The following is a 12199-nucleotide window of genomic DNA, read 5'->3' as shown; positions in this document are numbered from 1 at the left end:
AGTGTTCTTTTTTCCCTTCGACTTTAATTTGACACTTGATTTGTCCTTCAAGGAATTTGCTTTTGCACATTAATAACTGTAATTTCTGTGGGGGTACTTTATTGAACATTGTGAACCACGCCCACTTGTCTGTCATTATGCTAATGTCAGAGCGGCGATTAGCTCAGGTGTTGAGCTGTCAACACCTGCCATTAAAAAAAACTCAACTCTACTCAACTCACAAAATGAAATAAATAAATGCGCTTGTTTTTACGTTTGTTTGTCTGTTTGCTTTTATTTCGTTTTGTTTGTTTTGTTTGCTTAGTCAGCAAGTGACATGCAATTATTTATACATTATTTTGGTCGCGTAAATATTGTCAAGAGACTTTACTTTGCCAAGTCTTGAAAGCCGTCAAAAGCCTGAGCAAACAAAGCAATTCATTGCGTACGCTTCGTATACGCAATGTGTGTCCAAATAATGGAAATTCTGCTCCGCTTAGTACTTCAAATGGGGCAAGCCATTTTTAGGACTTTAGAGTGCGAAACGTGTACTTAAGATATTAAAAGATGAAATTTAGTGAGGGGAACCAAAGCTTTTAGTATAAGAAACTGACAAAGTAAATTACAGTTATAACATTTTTTTTAATAACAGTGTACATATAACATATTCGCCTTAACAAAAAAAATTAAAATCATTCTCTGTGTGCAATCTGTCTTCCGTATATTCATGAATATATATCGAATCAAATTACCATAAGAATACGAGTAATTTTTTTTTTTGCCAATTTGGTGCCTATATGCGAGTCATTCAGTTATCATAATAATTCATCAAAAGCCACGCAATCAACGTGTGCTTCAGTGCACAGTGCCTTTAAGTATGCAATGCTTCAATTTCGATTGCTTTTTGACAGAAGCAATGCCAGTTCGCCCTTTTCTTCCCTCTGCACAGCCGACAATGTCAGTCAATCAAGCAGTCTGTCAAGCATTCAATCAGTTCGCCCGTCAATAGACGGTCCAAGCAACTCAACAGCCAACAACTGGTGATAGGCTGCCAGTGCTCATGGTGTCGTTGATAAGCCGCAGACAGTGTGATTCCAGCTTGATGCTCTGTGTCAGAATTTAAAAAAGGGTATATAGAGGAAGGAATCCAGGATGTGCCAAGCAGTCGAAAATTGCCAATACTCTTTGCATATATCAATTTAAAAGGGGCTCTTACAGTTGAGTCAGTCAATTAGCATCCTTTATTCTATACCTCAATCAGAGCTCGAAATAATGATTTCATTCTGTAATCAGAACCTCTTAGCTACAAAATTAATATTTTTGATTTTCTGAAAATTCAACAACCAAACTGAATTATTTAATCATAACGAACAGAGTAGAGGGTATCTTATACAATAGAAAGCAAACACGCAACAATATTTTCCTCAGGCTAAAAACTGGGTATCTTATGTTACAAAACACGTATGAACTTCAATCTTTCTGTGTTTTCAGCAAACTCCGCAATCGTTTTCATCTACTTGTTGCTGATAAGCGCATTTGAACACACACACAGCCACACCTATACATGTAGAAGTAAAGACCTTTTAAAGCATACCTTTTGGTGGAAAGGCAGATTTATAGCTAACACCCTCGAGAATACACACATTTTTACGTGAGGCAGATTTGAAAACCATTTAAATGCCGCCATAAAATCACTTAAGTGTATTTTTCTGTACATATTTCCATTCGTTTTGTTTCGATTTTTTTGTAGCATATTTACGGGCGTTTACGCAAGGGCGAGTACGCAAAATTCTGACACCAGCAAAAAAAAGAAAGCAGTGGAAATGTGTGCAGCAAAAAGCAAAGAGGATTGCTAAGCTGTAACCAAAATCCAGCAACGCCCTCAAAAATATTGCACATTTGCATATGAAACTGAAGGCAGCCATATGTGTAGTAGGCGTTGTACGTGGCTCACTTCGCTTTGGCGATAATCCTTGGAGAATACGTTCCCAATTTGGTTGCCAGTTCAAGTTGGCATCTCCACCCGATAGAAACAGCCATATTAAATTTGTTATAAATTAAGATTGATACGATTTTCTCAAGGGAAAACACAAGCGAATAGCACGCGTTATATGTATGTACTTAGATCGGATTTTGTGGTTTATAAAAGGAGGTGGTACAGGGGTCACTTACTCTCTCTCTCTCTCTCTCTCGGAATGAAGTTAATATAAAGAGCCACAGCTGCAAGAAAAAACAAACAATAAGCGTCATTAGTAATTTGCAGTAAAAATTGATTGTACAAGTATTTACGATTATGGCATCGACTTTAAAAATTAGTCAGTTTTATAATGATACTATTATAATAATATAAATATTATTATTAATATTAAACTGTTTAAATATCTCTGTTTAATATCAACTGTTACCCGTAGCAGTTGTAGTTTAAATATCTTTAAAAATGGGCTTTAAGCAAATCAAATAAATGTATAAAGCCGTTTTGCACTAAACTTAATCTTTCCCGTATCTAACTTAGGTCACAGCTCGAAAAAAAAGAACCGTAATCAAATAAACTTACTTCGATATGCTTTAAATTAAAACTTTTGCAGTCAAAGAAAGCCTTTTTCTGACATTATCAAACCCATAAACTGGCTCTTGATTGCGTATAGCCAATAATGAAATAAATGCGTTTAATAATTGTTTCAATGAATTTGGAACTTGCATTTGGCACTGAGGACAACAGTAATAATACAAAAAAAAAAAAGAAAATACTAAACGATATCGGGGACATTGTTAAATCAAGTGTAAAATCTTTAATCAAGTCAATTGTTCCGTTTTTATGCCCCTACCGCTGATTCCAGTTACCCTTGTACCCTTCGCCCTCCGGTCTGTATCTAAGCCAACCTCACGACTGACTGAAAGCCAGACCAGCTGTTGCTGCCACTGGCTCCACAATTCCAAGTTGAGCCAATGAAATGCAGCTGTCTGAAAGGCCTTTCCATGAATCCCCATCTTCTTCTTAATTTTCTCCTTTTTTTGACCTGGTCTGACCTTTTTAGTTCCCATCGCCCATGGAATGGAGGAGCCCTCCCACGCTTCAACTGAACCATCTCTACCTCTGAGATCTCATGCTGGCCTGTTGCCTGTCAATTAAAAAACCGTCGCTTCGAGTGGCCCAGGCCCTGTGTGCCACGATTTGTTGCCAGTTGGTTTGAAATTAAAAAAAAAACGCGAAAGAAAAAATAAAACGGTTTTTCCTTTGGGCCACTTTCAAGTGCGAATTAACTAAATTAGCTGTAAATACAATTGCAATTAACGGTAAAAATGCTTAGAGCTGCCAAGGCAAAACAAGTGAACTGACATATGGCCGAAAGCTAAATAAGGCAAGACTATTGACCAGAAATTGATAAAGATTTCTGAGTCTGTATTGAAAGATGCGAAGATTAGAAATTCAAATAAAAAGAGACGATTTATAGAAATATTTTAGAAAATATATACTACTCTGCTTAAGGTCTTTTTCAAAACTGTGAAATACTTTAAGATTGGAGATTTCTATTTGGCTGTGGAGTAAATGTCTCAAGTAAAAATGTATACAGTCATCCCCCATGCTGAACTAATATAAAGTACATTTATTAATAGTTATTGCAGATGGAAAATAGCAACAAAATACAAAAACAGCTGTGTGAATAAATGACTTTAAATAGTTTATTGACAAACATACCAATTTAAATCAACTAACCCGCTGGCGGTTTTTTTTTTGGCCGTTTTCAAGCTAAACAAAAGCGAAAAGGTAAATTATAAAAAAGATTTCTCTGACAACAGAGCAAAAGCAAAGCCAGAGACAATTAAAAAAGACACAACTGAACAAAGAAAATAAAAACAACCCAGCGCCTTGAGCGATACGAAAATGAAAAGAGCTCACATTTATCGATTATTGGATACCCTGTATTCCAGTTTACAGCGACATCATTTAAGCCAAACAATCAAATAATCGATTACACATACTATATAAATATTGTATGCACATAATAATTCTCTTTCCACTGATCTTTTTTATCTTATTAGATTGATGTCAAATTTTTAAAAATAACAATGATCCAAATGTTAAGAGTGCTCATAACTGTATCTTTAAATATTAGATACCCCATTTTACCTATTTCATACAATTCAACAGGGTATAAAAATGCCAGAAAAACTGGCGCGACTATTGAAATCGTGATCTGGGCAGCCGTTTTAAGTGGGTCAAATCTGTGCATGATGCCAGGGAATAGAAGGTGGCGAATGGAATTGAAAGCACACAAAATGTAACTAAAAGATATTACCGGCATTGTAATCTGCAGCATCAGCATCAGCAGTAGCACAGGCAGCAGTGGTAAAAGTAAAATGGAAATGCAAATGAAAATGTAACGGGGAAAATAGTTTTTGTGGTTAACTTTTAGAATGTGTAATCCGACGCATGCAAATGCCGCTAAGAGCAAAGTTTTAATCATATGCCTGGCAGAAACTTCATTAATTTGCCGCCAACTTTACGTACTCGACTTCCAACTTTTCCACGGCGCAAATAAATGGCAGCAAAAGGGTTCAGACCATGGCCAAAAAACGCTAAAAAAAAAAAAATCAACAACAACAACAATGCCAAGCTGAGCCATGAAAACCAAACGAGGCGAGCGTATAAATATTTAGTAGGAATAATCAGCAAAACAGGTATACACGACTAAAAAATACGCTGTGACAAAATCCTTAGAGATTTCTAAATAACAAAATATATGCGAAGGCTGATCAATTCTATATAGTCTACAGTATTCGAGGTTCGATTCTATCTTGTTACAGAAACGTAAAAAATTTAATTTGATAGCTAAGAGATATTCTGTAAAAAGTTAGATGAAAATACAGCATATATACGGTATACTTATAACTTTTTATTTGTTCACTTTTAAATAAGAATTATTTATTTGTAATTTATTTTAATTATTGTAAAAAAAAAAAACTGATAGTATTAAAGAAAATTCCATATACTCATAAGGTATTCAGTACATATACTAATATGTAGGATATTTTATAAACAACGTCCAGGGAAGATGTGTTTTTCTGTATCAAAAGCTTAACAAAAGTCGTAGTCGCAACCGTTGCACATTTTATGCAAATGTTGAGTAAAGCTGCGAGTGAGAACGAAAGAGAAGACAAAAAGAGAAAGAGGGACGGATAGAGATGGGGAGCGGAACAGTGGAAAACTGGGCCCTCTAAGCGTTAATAGAGACATGTATAGGGGGCGTACCGACCCGTGTATAACCATTTTACCCCGCTGCATCCGTTGCCTCCGTCCGATTACTTGGGTCCATGTAAATGCATATGGAAAGCGCAAACCGACAAGAAACTGTTATGTGGCCAGGGTTGCATTGCAATTGCATCTGCAAGTGCCCTTAGTACCTAGATATGGGTGTGTGTGTGTGTTTGCAAGTGTGTGTGTGTATGTGGAAGTGTGTGTGGTTTGTATGTGATTGCGATGATACTGCGGTTAGATGTTGTAGGGAATCTGAAATTGATTTTTCATATTTAATGCTGCAGCATTAAAAGCACGAGCTTTGCCCAGGAAATAAGTGAACCAGAAATTGAATAAAATGCTTTAGTTGCAGCTCAACGACTGCGAGGTGCGCTCAGCAAGTTTAGCTACAGTATTGAGAAATTTAGAAGATAGTCTGGTTTTCATAGCGTTGTTATAAAATGAATTTACATTTATTCAGAATATTCCACTTGGATTATTAATAAACTTAATTGAAATGGGAAAGAATACTTAAAATATAATAATATATACTGTATTTTTCTATCAGTCAATATTATTTTAAAATATTAATAATACAACTTCAATAAATATTACAATTTATTCGCCATAATATACTTATGGTAATGCTAATTCAATTCTATAAAAATTAAACTCAATCAACGTTTAAGTATTTCACGTATCTTTCATTTAAAAGTACATTTAAATGTTAAAAGCACTCCTCCTTCATGTATAGTAAGAATAATATCTATAGCCTCGAGTTGTGGAAACAACCTCAAAGTACAACGACAGTAAGAGATAACGATATGTTTGCCTGAAGTACACACAGAAAATAGCCAAATATTTTGCTACAGTAAAGACTCATGCATGAATACAAAGGTATAAGGTATGTACATATTCGATAGTGATACAGATACAGATGTAGATATAGACATTGCTGCGGTTACGGCACAACAACAACTGTTGCACATACGATTATTGCCGCTTCTGTTTATGCAAATCGCTTACGAGCTCCTTTTGTTGAATGCATTTATTCAGGGTCCTTGCCCATGTCTTTGCTCTGATGTAGGACCTACGCATGGAAGGGGGAGGGTATCCACTTGTACGTGTATGTTACAGATACGAGTATAAGCCACAACATCAGTAAATCGAGTAGTCAATCGAATATGGCAAACATCAAGCACACACACAGGAACATCATCATCAACAGGTCATCATCGCTCTCGCTCAGTTTGCACCATGTTTTCTAGAGTTGCCTTTGATAATGCGCCTCGAGGGGCGGCGGAGGAGGGAAGGAAATTGTCATTTCATACACCTCGACAGACCGCAGAGTCAAGACTCGACGGTCAAGAATAACAGCAAGCCCAAAACCGTAACGGAAACCTCGAAAACCAATTCAATTGTTTGATTGACGCGCTCCGGGCGTTGATGTCTATTCATGTATGTGCTTCAATATGTTCTGCGAGGGTAGCTTGACTTGTTCTTAGAGAATATGAACTAATATCATATCATACTTATCCACTTAACAATTTCTTAATAGTTCTAGCAGTTACTGCAGCTGTACTTATTTTAAAATGTAAACTATGAAAAATATATGAGTTTCCTTATTAAAACTAAGACATATGCATGATTTTTGTTTGCATGAATTTTTATATAATTATATCTTTATAAGCAAAATAGAAAAGAATATCTCACACTGTTTATGAGAATTAAACTTAACTTAACTTATGAGAGCTTAATAAGTCTAAAAAATTTATATAGATAAGAATAGACTATGTTGTCCAATGTATTATTTACATGAATAAATACTAATATTAATACTGATCTTAAATAATTTAGTTATACGCTCAGTAATCAGTTAAAGTTTCGATTAAATCGTTAGGCAACTCTCGTCATATTAGTCTCGCTACCTCGGGCCTCGGACTCCGCTAACTGTTTGTGGGGCGAGGAGGACGCGGACGAGGACGAAGACGAGGACGAGGTTGTGAACTTATTTTAGTTGTAACGGTGCCACAGCTCATATCACAGTGAGCTCCCTCATTGTACGACTCGTAAAAAGCTCATTAAACAAAATGTTGTTGCTGACTGAAATGTAATGGGCAGGTGGGTGGTGAGGTGGGTTGGCCTTAGGATCGACACATCATTATGCAAAAATATCAACGCATATCTGATGAAAGTAACTGTAAATGTCACGTGTGTATGTGTGTGTGCAATTGTGTGTGGCTCTTGTTGATTTATGAAAACTGAAACAACAGAGAATTTGCTGTCAAAATAATTACAAAGCTGACATTGCGGTGACATGTAATTAACATGAAACGCATATCTGTAAGATACATTAAACAGATACAGATATGAATACGGTTACAGATACAGATTCAAATACATTTCAATGTACTGTTACAGCATTGGCTTGGCTCAAGTGAATGTTGCGTTGATAATGAGCATTACACTCGACACATGGTAAATGTATGCCCAAGATACAAGATACAAGTTACAGATACACACACACACACACACACAGGTGCCTAATAGGTCGTCGCGGTGTTTAGATCCCCAGTACCGTCGACATGGTCATGACATGAGTTTTATGACGTTGACGACCAACAACGGCGACCAAATTTGATTAACCCAAATTCTCATAAGCTGGCCCCGGCTTTTCAGCTGATGCCATCCACGTTTCTCGCTCACATTATGGCATTTTCATTCATCATTTTATGACTGTCTGTCTTTTTTTTTTTTTTTTTTTTGGTTTTGTCGTTGTTGTTTTTTTACATCCCCCTTGCTTATTTAATTGAACGCGCAAGCTATTGGCTTTTCCAGTTGAGCCATTAAATGACGCGATAAGGTTTTAAATGTTGGCTTTAGAGCTCTTCAGTTTGTGTTGTATCTTTATGGTGAACTGGTAGCCCAACTTGGCATAATAGAGCTATTGATTTTATGTTGGGGTCTGTCTGTCTCTCTCTCTCTCTTTGCGTTCGACTTGAGACCTTGAACTTGATGGTGTTGTAAAAGATAAACTACTTGAATTGTGCTTATTCGGTTGTAATTAATAAGTCAACTTTTGGTTTAGAGTAATAAACTCTGATTAGGCCGTACTTGGCTGCTTAATTGCTCAAGGTCCGACCTTGCCCAGAAAAATAGATTTAATCTAAGTTTTTGTGCGCTTAATATGGTTTTATTATTATTCTTTACTACTTTGGCATAGGCATAACTACATATAACGAAATATTAAACTTCATTACAGTGCTTAATTAATTTATATATATTTTTTGCGTTCCATATTTGTGGTAACTTTGAAAAACGATAATTGTTTCTTGGTATTCTATGAGAAGTCGCTATTTAATTGATCAGAAAATAGTAGAGAATCTGCCTTATTCATATCGAATTAAATATATTTTAATTAATTCTGAAAAGTATGCACAAATATTTTAAATATAGTTCAATATCTCTTCATTAATCCTTTTTCTGAAGTCATTAGCTACTTCTTTAAATATTTTATGTATCTGATAAATACCGACTGCTGTTTATCTAATAACTATTTAATATTTCCACATCTTTCAATGAACAATTCTAACTCTATTCTACTCATTATCCTCACTTTTGAACTTGTCTAGAATGCTGAGCTTGAACTTTGCCTGAGGAAATTGCCTGATCATCTTTGATAAACTTTTTGCTAAAGTTGAAACTTTATTATATACCTATTTATTTGTGGGCTTTGGTCTTAGTTTCTGCTTAATCAAGCGTTGATTATGTGGTATTAGTCTCTAAAACTTTTCAAAGCTAACAGCAGCAACAGCAAATTGGCTCAAAAACTTATGCATACGAGAAAGTTTTGAATAAGCACTTAGTTAGCTTAATAAAACATTCAATATTTAATCATAATCCATTTAATATAGTCAATTACTTGGGTCCCATATTGAAATTCCCAGCTGTATGTTGAACTTGAAATTGATGAAAAATTCAACACATGAAATGTGTTTCATTTATTGACAAAACTCGAGGTATGGAATCAATGCAGCAAATGTGGCATGAAAATAATTCAAACAATTCTTAGGGGTTGCGCCTGGGGAGGCAGGTGTTTTGGGGGGTTGGTTGCAGCTCCAGCCAAGCGCAAACGAAACATAATTAGAGCCATTGCCATATATGCAACCCACGCTGCACAGTTGTAGATACTTTTGTATCTGCTATATGCATGCGACTGTCATTTGCAGTAGCAGTAACAAACAACATCAAAAAAACATGCTCAAACTGAACAAAAAAAAAAAAATGAAAAAAACAATTGTAACCAACATGTGTAGACCATGTAGCCACGACAACCAACAACACGGCATAATGCGACACAAAGTTCCGCTAGAGTGCCCAGGCCTATACCCGGTCCCAGTGCCAGATACTAGATACCACATACCATATACCAATCCCAGGGCTCAACAGAGACGTGTGAGCGGCAATGGGCACGACTGCGCTTTTATCTACAGCCCATGGGCTGCGGGAGAAAGGTTCTTGGCCAAAGAGAAATACAAAAAAACAGCCCAACAACAATACAAAACAATGTTTTGCAGTTACTGTGAGAGTTGTGAATATTGTTGTTGTGGTTGTTATTGTTGCTGGGTAATTGTTTGGACGCTGGCAACAAGCAGGAGAAGCAGCAGCAGCAACAAACATCAGCAATCGCAAGTTTTAGCCAAATGAACTGCAAGTGCAAGCACTCAACTTTGTTAACGTTGGCTCACGAGTTTACAATGTACTCTATAAATAACGATTGTCGGCAGAGTAGATTGACTAACATAGCCTGTTCGTATAATAAGTAATAAGTTGATTATTGAAACAGCACTATAATCTTCTAGCAACTCAAATAAAATTAATTTGTCTTTAACTGTTAACTTTTCTTGAAATAAAAGTTCGATTCAGAAAATAAATTCAAACATAAATTTATATTTAAATTTAACAAAGCTTTACATTTTTATTATTATTTTTAAGATTTCCAAAAATTTTATAAATATCGCAATTTTGTGCAGTAAATATTTTTAGAAATATTGTACAGTAAGTCCTCTGCAGAGTATCTCATAGTTAGTTTTATAGCTGTACTATCTACTTGCCACTTGGTATGCTACTGTCAGGTGGCAGAGCTGAATTTCAAAATTGATGGATCGTCTGGGACTGAGCATCTTTAACATGTGTGCACTGAGCCAGTCACAAATAGTCAGACTGTCAGTCAGACCGTCAGTCAGGCAATCAAAGCGTGACTGTTGCTTGCTATGAGAACATTGTCTGACCTTACGGCCCTTTCCCTATTAAAGCGCCATATTCATTTGGTTTGGCAGAGAGAAAAAGAAGAAGAACAGTAAAACGACACGTACATAAATATCCTTTTCACTGGCGCACATATGATAAATTTTTAAAGAGCTTAGTGCAAAGTTAGAAGTGTTTGTTTTTAGCCTGACACATTTCATTCATTTTACAACTGCAATAAGTTAGCCCAATAGTAATTTGTTATTAAAAGGGCTGCACTGAACTGTCTGTAACTGCTCTTAAATTATTAAGCAGCAAAAGTGTTTTTCTTTTTTAACATATGTCAATAACAATTTATGTTATATTTAACTGAGATTCGCAAAATGAGTATCTTTGTCTAGACTTTTTATGACGATAAATTTTAATTACAACTCGGTTATTAAAAAGTTGGAGATTTTAAGGCAGCTTTCTACAGATTGTCTCATTATTGTCAGCACTAATGGAAGTAAAGATCACTGGCTAGGAAATTATGTAAGAATATTGTAAGAATTTTCATACAAAAAATAAATATGGAAACTGAAATCATCTATACAAAAACAAAAAGCTTATTAAGTCAAATAATATCAAATTAAGAAATGTATCTTGTTCTCTATTGTCTAATGTAATGTATCAAAAATTCCAAGCTTCATAAAACTACTTACTCATAAATATCTGTTTAGAATTCAGATAGCATTTGAAGCAAACAGAAAAACGAAAACTCTTGAATTATGGCTGGAATTTAATGTGCAATCCTTGGATTAGCATAAGCGTGTCGTGTCGGGTCCCAAAGTTCTTTTGTTTGCCAAAGAAAGAAAACAAAGTGGAAACCAAATTAAATTAATGAAGCATAACAAGGAATTGTACAAACGTACAACTTTCGGCAGCTCTTCGTTGAGTTGCGATTGAGCCGGGTCAGATATGCGGCGAAGGCAACAGATACAGCTACAGATACATTTTCAGATAGAGACACAGCTGAAGATAGCTTGAGAATAGGTTGTGGGTGGGAAGCGGGCGGGCAATGTCCAGAAAACCACAGTCGAGAGAGCCCTTTTATGTGGCTTCAAGCCGAGCAACTGTTGCTTCAGACTTAACGAAAATTTATGGCTTATCAATTTGTGGAACACGTGCATTAAGGGCAGCGACCGTCAGAAGCAGATGCCACATTCCCCTGCCACATGCCCCTGCCACATGCCACATGTTGCAGGTCCCTGAGGACATAAGGCGTAACAGATTCAATTAACAGCTTCTTAGAATCTCGATTCTCCAGTCAAATGAGCACGGACCGGCCCTGTTTTAATTGCTGTCGATAGCAAAAATTGCGCATACGCAGCGTGTGCTGAGCAACCACTTTAATATTTGGTTTATCGTATCGACTATTTAACGATTTTTGATCCCAACTGCCTGCAGGCAACTAAATAGAAACGGCCTTAATTTTAATTAAATTCCATGCCTTTCGTTTATTTTAATTATTTGGTTACCGTACTTTTCACCGCCTTCTGTTGCTGTCAACCCCAGCAAAAATGTTGCCACGTTCTGCATCTTCTTGCTATTGTTTATGATGTCCAGCTGTGTGACAGCGGGATAAGGGCTATTAATTGGGGAATAGGAGGAATGTGAGCAGAATGAGAAGAAGTAGCAGGTAAGCTAACTGTTTGTCTTTCTAATTAAAGTTGCGCTACAAGCAGAGCTTTTGTATTT

Source organism: Drosophila innubila (assembly GCF_004354385.1).
Source record: "Drosophila innubila isolate TH190305 chromosome 2L unlocalized genomic scaffold, UK_Dinn_1.0 4_B_2L, whole genome shotgun sequence".
NCBI classification, from domain to species: Eukaryota; Metazoa; Arthropoda; class Insecta; order Diptera; family Drosophilidae; genus Drosophila; species Drosophila innubila.
Note: the sequence above shows the minus strand (reverse complement) of the source record.